General features: G+C 43.5%; 1 pseudogene; it reads left to right on the top strand.

The window, feature by feature from the left end:
• Nucleotides 1–2164: 2164 nt before the first annotated feature.
• On the top strand, nucleotides 2165–4488 carry LOC116069703 (annotated as a pseudogene).
• The last annotated feature ends 2829 nt before the right edge of the window (nucleotides 4489–7317 follow it).

Genomic DNA, 7317 nt, shown 5'->3' with positions numbered 1-7317 from the left:
GGCAGTAAAAAATGTTTGATGGGAAATGTAAAATAATTGTAAAACTGACTGTAGTTATATCATACACTCCAGCAACCATATTTGGAGGTATCTACTTGACTTCTTTTTTTTTTTTTTTTTTTTTTTTTTTTTTTTTTTTTTTTTTAATATATTTTTTGAGACAGGGTTTCTCTGTTTAGCCCTGGCTGTCCTGGAACTCACTCTGTAGACCAGGCTGGCCTTGAACTCAGAGATCCGCCTGCCTCTGCCTCCCAAGTGCTGGGATTAAAGGCGTGCGCCACCACCGCCCGGCTTCTACTTGACTTCTTAAAAGCTCAAGTTTATACAAATATCCACATACAAATTATTGCAATACTTTTAGTCACATGGAAATTATATTTCAATTCATTTATTTTTAAAAATCAATATATAAAAAATCAATTTTATTGTTACAATAGTGCAAATTGTCTTCCTAATAGGCCTTATATAAATAATGAAACATTATATTCATGAAATAAGATATTCTGTATTATTAAGCTGCCAGCAAGCTATCATCCAAATAAATATAATATATATTTCATTTAAATAAATAAAGTAATAATATAAGATAGTCATAAATATATGATATTTAAATGACACCTCTATAAAATTACTCTATGGAGGAAATCTCAAACAGAGTTTGGTAAATTTTTATAGTTTTATTTTAAAATATACACAGGATAAGTAAGGATAATACCGACGTTTCTTGGGTTAGGAAATTAGCTCTTTCAGTTGTAAATTTTTATCATAAAATTAGAATTAAGATCTGGTAGTAATGGCACACGAATGATCAAGAAATCCAACAGCAGAGAAAGCCACGTGTGAAGCATACATGTGTAAGTGGTTTACAATGGCTTGGCTCTACAAACCTCTGAAAAGGAGATGCAGTCACATAAGGCTCCAGGACAACCAGTTCTGCATTCCAAGTTAGGTCTCCGGCCTCCATGAAGTAGGAGAGCAGTCCCAAAGGTGTTAAATCGCCAGATGTGAAAGGCAAAACATAAATTTCAAAGCTGTGGAGAACCGTCGTCTCTGTGATGCTAGAGCCACAACAGAAGGACAAGAAGATTATTTTTTCTATACTCAGAGGAAATTTCTATTCACCAAATAGAAATCTCTATTCACCAAAAGATGTAGGACTGAGACTGAAGAAATAAGCAATAATCTCAGAGAAGAAGTTTTCAATATATGGGATATAAAAACAATTCGTGTGTGGTTAGATACAAAATAGACCCCTCCTCCCCCACACTCACACGTTGAGCTCTCTTGGTCCCTACGTGGTAGATTTCGTAAGGCGGAGGATTTGAGAGGTGGGCATACCTGAGAGAAACTGTTGGCTGAAGATACACTTTGAAGGCTGTAATTCCTTGCTGACCCCACCCTCTGCCTCTGCTTCCTCCACCTTAAGGCAAAGAACGTCCTTTGTTACACCTTCCCAATGTGTGATGGTCTGCTCAGGTCAAGCAAATGTGGGCCAGCCCCGAGTCAGGAATGAGCACCATTAGTACTTAAGGTGGATAATTTTATAAAACAGCAAGAAGAGGACAAAAACAACCCACCAACAGAAAACAATTGAAGTGTCTGTGTTTAGTTTACAGAAAACAGATCGCATGAGTCGTTTAACGTGCTAACCCTGGGATAGTGGAATTGTAACCGAAGAAAACACCAAGGAATCACTGTCTAGTCATTTGCAACAATGAGCTTTCTGTGGAGAGTGACAGAAGCAGGAGACACCAGACAACAACAGGAGAAATCCTCCTGTGACAACACAAAGGTCAGGAGCCGAGTAAATCCATGTCCTTAACCTGCGGATGTACATCCTTACATGCCAGCACATCATTTTGTGGCTCCGTTTATCAGTGTTTTCCTTCGAACGTAATACAGAATGAACATATGGATCCCAGCTCTCTTGCTCCAGTTACTTTGAACGAGTTAATCTGTCTGAGCCTCTGTGATTTACAGTGAAAATAATTACAATAATGCCTAGTAGAGTTATGGTGTGAATTTGTGATTTACGGTTAGCCGAGGAAAACACGCATGGTAATGTGAAATGCAGAAACCACTCAACACAGAGAAACTATTTTTACCTGGGGCAGCATATCAGTACCCTGGAGAATCATCCCTAGAAGCTAATTATCCCGAAACGATGCCTGTATTTGTTGTGCAGATGGCATTTTTCTCAAGAGGATGCATCCGAGCTGCGAAAGCCTCAGACTCAGCCTCGGAGTCCACGAACTCCTTGTCACTCACTCGTGCTTGCACAGAGGACATGCAGCACGTGTATTCTGTCAAGTGGCATTTTATACTTTTGCACACCCAGCAAAATTATCAGAGAGATGCCGCTTCTTTGTTAATTGAAAGGGGAATCCTCTCTAGTGGAGAGCTAATTCTAGGCTAGTGTTTAAGTGAAGTGGGTAGGTAAATGAGCCTTAGGGGAGTTGATACCTTGAGTCTTCTCCTGCCTGGTAGTTCTTGGCCCCGCTTAAGCTTCACACCAATCGGCAGCCTGGAAGTTGTTACTGTACTGTGTTGCCTACAGAAAGAAAAATAAAATAAAATAAAATAATATAAAATAAAAAAAAAAAAACAAAATACGTACTACTAACAATACACACTTGAACACCGGGATATTCTTTTTACTTTTAAGCCAATGGAGAAAAGCCCTTCACAGCTTTATGGGGAACTACCGAACTTGTTTATTTACGGCTTTTGTCCCAAACTTGACTACTTCTACTTAGAAGAAGAGGAAGTTGGTTTTTTGTTTGTCTGTCTGTCTGTCTGTTTGTTTGTTTGTTTAATGATTAGCATGACATATACCCTAACTGCCATTTCCCTTTGGTCTATTTAGTTACAAACAAAAATGAAGAAAATCTATTAGAGAAAGCGCTCTCTAGAAATAGAACCCTGTTGGGCTGAATTCCAAAGGCAAAAGCAGAGACACCCTCTGGCTGGCGAGCCAGCCGCATGCTCACCTCATCCCTTCCAAGCCCGAGAAAATGAGGAACAAAAGTTCTCAAAGGACCATATATTTTGAATAGAAAACACCTAGTTTCAAGCTTTCGCCCATGTTTTCTTCTTTCACCTTTACTTTTCCCGTATTTTGCTCTTCTGAGACAAAAGGAGAATTTCCTGGGCTTAAACTGGTATATTCTGGTTAAGTAACTGAGGGAAAAGTACAACCAATATAGCAGCAGCATAGCTTCTAAAGCACAAAACAGGTTACAATACAACCTAGTGGCCAAACTAGGAACAACAGCACCTCAGGTGAAGCTCCCTCACAGGCCCACCCTCACATATCCAGCCCTCACAGGCCCAGCTCTCACAGACCCAGCCCTCACATATCCAGCCCTCACAGGCCCAGCCCTCACAGGCCCAGCCCTCACAGGCCCAGCCCTCACAGACCCAGCCCTCACAGACCCAGCCCTCACAGACCCAGCCCTCACAGACCCAGCCCTCACAGACCCAGCCCTCACAGACCCAGCCCTCACAGACCCAGCCCTCACAAATCAAGCCCTTACAGGCCCAGCCCTCACAGACCCAGGCAGGTGGAGCTGAGCCACAAACTCCTCCCACTAGACTCCCCTGGTGCTCAGCCACTCTCCTCATTTTCAAGCCTAGCTGAATTCCTTTTAATCTAACAAAGGCGCTAGGGGAAAAAAAGTACAAAGGCAAAAGTACAACCCTCAGAGGCACATTTTAAAAAGTGACAGCAAGAACTGTTATACTGACAAGAGGAGGACTATTAATAAAGCAAATGCATTAAGAGACAAATAAGAGAGATTCAAGCTGGAAGCAAGGCACCAGGTCCTGAGGAAGCCTACAGGAATGTAGGTACAGGGTGAGAGGGCACCAGCTGAAGGGGTGCCTGCCACATTAACTATGCCCCTAGGGGAGAGGCAAGAAGATCAAGACATTAAAAGAAGAGGTTCAGCGGGAGACTCAAGAAGTGGAGAAATTGAGTCAAGTGGAGCGAAGCTCCCTACTCACTTCCCTCAGACATCTCCTAGGAGAGGAAAAAGAGTTCCGGGAGCTTGGTGCCTGAAGGGGCTCTAGACAAGTGACCTGGGAAGCACTCCCCAAAGATGTCCTGCTGTCAAAGGACGCTATGGAGCCATCCTCTACTTCCTTGAGGTTGTGACAGTGCTAAGTGAAGCCCAACAGAAGCTTCTAGTTAAATCCTTGGAGAAAAAGATCCTACCAGTGCAACTAAAGCTGGTTGAACTTCCTGCAAGATAAAGAGGGTGTCCCCGTCTGTCCTCCCCCCAACACACTGCACTCCTCTCCGCGGCCTGATCTGCTCTCCTCTCTTGGGGAGGAGAAACTGACCCTAAGGAAGCACTGCTGGGGCTAAGTAGCCTGGACGTCCAGAGATCAGGCCCCCAGCACACATGGGATCCAGACACTCTCCCCAACCTCTGTACCCTCTATGCTGATCTCTCACTCCTTCCACTGGTAAGCGAGGATTCCTAGTGCACCTTCTCAGCCTGCTTCCCTAATGCCTTCCCAAGCCTTACTGTGCTCTATCAGTAACACTCGGAGACACTCCAGAACTTCAAGGCTTGTGGAGCGCTGCTGCCGCGCCTTAAAGATGGTGCCTGCCATTCTTCTGCTTTAGAGTAAACAAGTCCTTATTTGGCAAGAGGCTTGCACCTGCCAGTGGCCTGATCTTTTGTCATGACTCTGTAGCCAATGATAACACAAGATGTGGTATGGGCTCATGGGCAGTCCTACGAAGGGTATTTAAGCAACACTCACAGACCATTGGGGCACACCCTTGATTCTCATGTAACTAACAGCTCCTGAGTAAACTGTTGCTGGAAAGAACTGGTGTGCTAGTCTTTCTTCCCTGCTGGTCAGGGTGATCGGTGCGACACAACTGGTGGCCCGTACGGGGAATCCTTTAGATTTCCCGGAGTTCCAGAACCAGTAGCAGACAGGGCAATTGATCGATCGGTAAGTGGCCGGTAAGTGGGGCCCGTCAGTGGAAAGGTCCTCGGAAGGAGACTTCATCTATTAAGGTCCTCGGAAGGAGGCTTCATCTATTAAGGTCCTCGGAAGGAGACTTCATCTATTAAGGTCCTCGGAAGGAGGCTTCATCTATTAAGGTCCTCGGAAGGAGACTTCATATATTAAGGTCCTCGGAAGGAGGCTTCATATATAAAGATCTCGAGAGTAGAGACAATAAAATAAGGTCTCCAGGTTGGAGCAATAAAGACCTAGGAAGTAGAGGCTATAAAGAGTAGTGAACTAAAAGTAAAAGAAAAGTAACAAAAAAAGTAAAAGTAACAAAAATAGCCATGGGCACTTTGTATTCAATTTTTCTGGCTCTCCCAGAGCTGTTATTATCAAACTCAATTTTTCTGACTCTTCAAGAGCTGTTAAGACCTGTGTAGAAGCTCTTTAAGAGTTGTTTGGAAGATCAGTGCTGTTTTAAGGGGGTGGAAGAGCTGCCTTCAACAAACAGCCCTATGCAGGGGTGGGTGAATTCAGCTTGAGAGATACTAGCCACCTGTATCTGGTTAATGTTAATCCTGACAACAACTTGGTATCCCTGGGAAGCCCAAGATCTTAGAGAACTAAAGAAAACAGTGACAGAAGATAGCCCTCATTCACACTGGGTAGAGACCATCCTTGAGGGCTTTGCCCACCAGACTCTCACCCTCAGAGATTAGAGGGAGGTGGTCAAGGCTGTGTTCCCCTCACCCATGTTCCTTAAATAGATGGCCTTTTACCAGGAGTGCCGAGTGCAGAGAGAACAGAACCAACATTGTATCTTTAAGAGAAGAAATGTTTCAATTCGACTGTTTAGAACAAATCCTCAGTCTATAGTTGGACCTGTTAGTTCTAAGGTGTATGAGATAGAGGGGTCAGCCCAATTTAAAGAGAGCTGCCTAAAAGATCAGAAGTGTTGTAAGACAGTTGAAAAAGGGCAGACAGCTCTAGAACAGCTGAAAGAGGAGCTGTCAGTGAAATCAAAAAAAGAGAACTCAGATATAGATTGGTCTTATACAGATGAAGAATTACAAGATCTAATTGAGAAGATAGAGAAAAGCTCCCTTAAGAAGAAACAGAAGAAAAGGGGGCCAGAGACTGAAAAAGGGCCCCCAGGCTGTGTACTGTCAGTGCCTCCCCCCTATAATCCAATCAACAGTGGGGATCCAAGACTCTTCTTTTACCCAGAGGTTTGGCGAGCAGTGAGGTCAGAGCTCCAGCTAGCTCGCCTGCCCAGTTTTTCAAGATGCTCAATCCTTCTTTAGAGAACATTCTGTGATCTTTCCAAAGATTACATCAACTACCCCTATAACTGGGGCCCCAAATGTGTTTACTGATAGTTTAAAACAAACTGTGAGACCTATTTGGTAAACAAGAGCCCGTGTTATATCAATTCTCGCCGGGCTCTCCTCAAGTAGTTGAACTCAGAGATCCCTTAATGCTCAGTTGAAAGGCGGCCTTTTGATTTTGAATCAACGTATTGATTTGGTACAAGAACAAGTTGATACCATATGACAGCTGGCCCAGCTTGGGTGTAAATAGAAGATGAAAAGATTGTGTGTTACTTCGGTCCCCTATAATAATATGTCTCATACAGCTAATCTTTCTAGATATTTGTCTACAAGAAATTAGTTAAGAAACTTTGATGATTTAATGCAGAATTTAAGAATGGCAATTAAGAATTTAAGGATGGCAATTGTAACTATCAACTCCACTCGTGTGGATATCTCCATGGCTGAGAGACTGACTATGTAAATTCATCAAACAATGATTCATCTTAAAGAGTGGGCAAGAATAAGAGTGCTAGCTGTTGCCCTAGTAGGTGTCTGTACACTCTGCCTATTTTACATCTATCAGATGACAAGAGCCCAGAGACGTGAGAGGGCTCTGGTGGTACGTGCCTTTCAAGCCATTGAGGCTGGTGTATCTCCCCAAACATAGTTGTTGACATTGAAACAGTAACCACTTGTAACCCCATAAGTCTCCTAGGCTTAGACAGCCCTTACACCCCTAGAGGCCTACAGACATCATTACACACGAGATGGGTGTCCAGCCTGTTTCCTGGGACTCAACTCTTGCACCTGGTGGGCTTTGCCCATTACACCCAGTAGAGTGAGTGCCATGGTTTAAGCCTGTCTGCCCCTTGATCGTGAGATCCTACGTAATAAAACTTGCTTGATTGAACAGTAACTGCTTTTCATTAAAACAAAAGGGGGAACTGTGGAGCGCTGCTGCTGCACCTTAAAGATGGTGCCTGCCATTCTTCTGCTTTAGAGTAAACAAGTCCTTATTTGGCAAGAGGCTTGC

Source organism: Mastomys coucha, unplaced genomic scaffold (genome assembly GCF_008632895.1).
Source record: "Mastomys coucha isolate ucsf_1 unplaced genomic scaffold, UCSF_Mcou_1 pScaffold1, whole genome shotgun sequence".
Classification (NCBI taxonomy): Eukaryota; Metazoa; Chordata; class Mammalia; order Rodentia; family Muridae; genus Mastomys; species Mastomys coucha.
The sequence above is the reverse complement of the archived record's forward strand: the minus strand, read 5'-3'. Positions and strand labels throughout refer to the sequence as shown.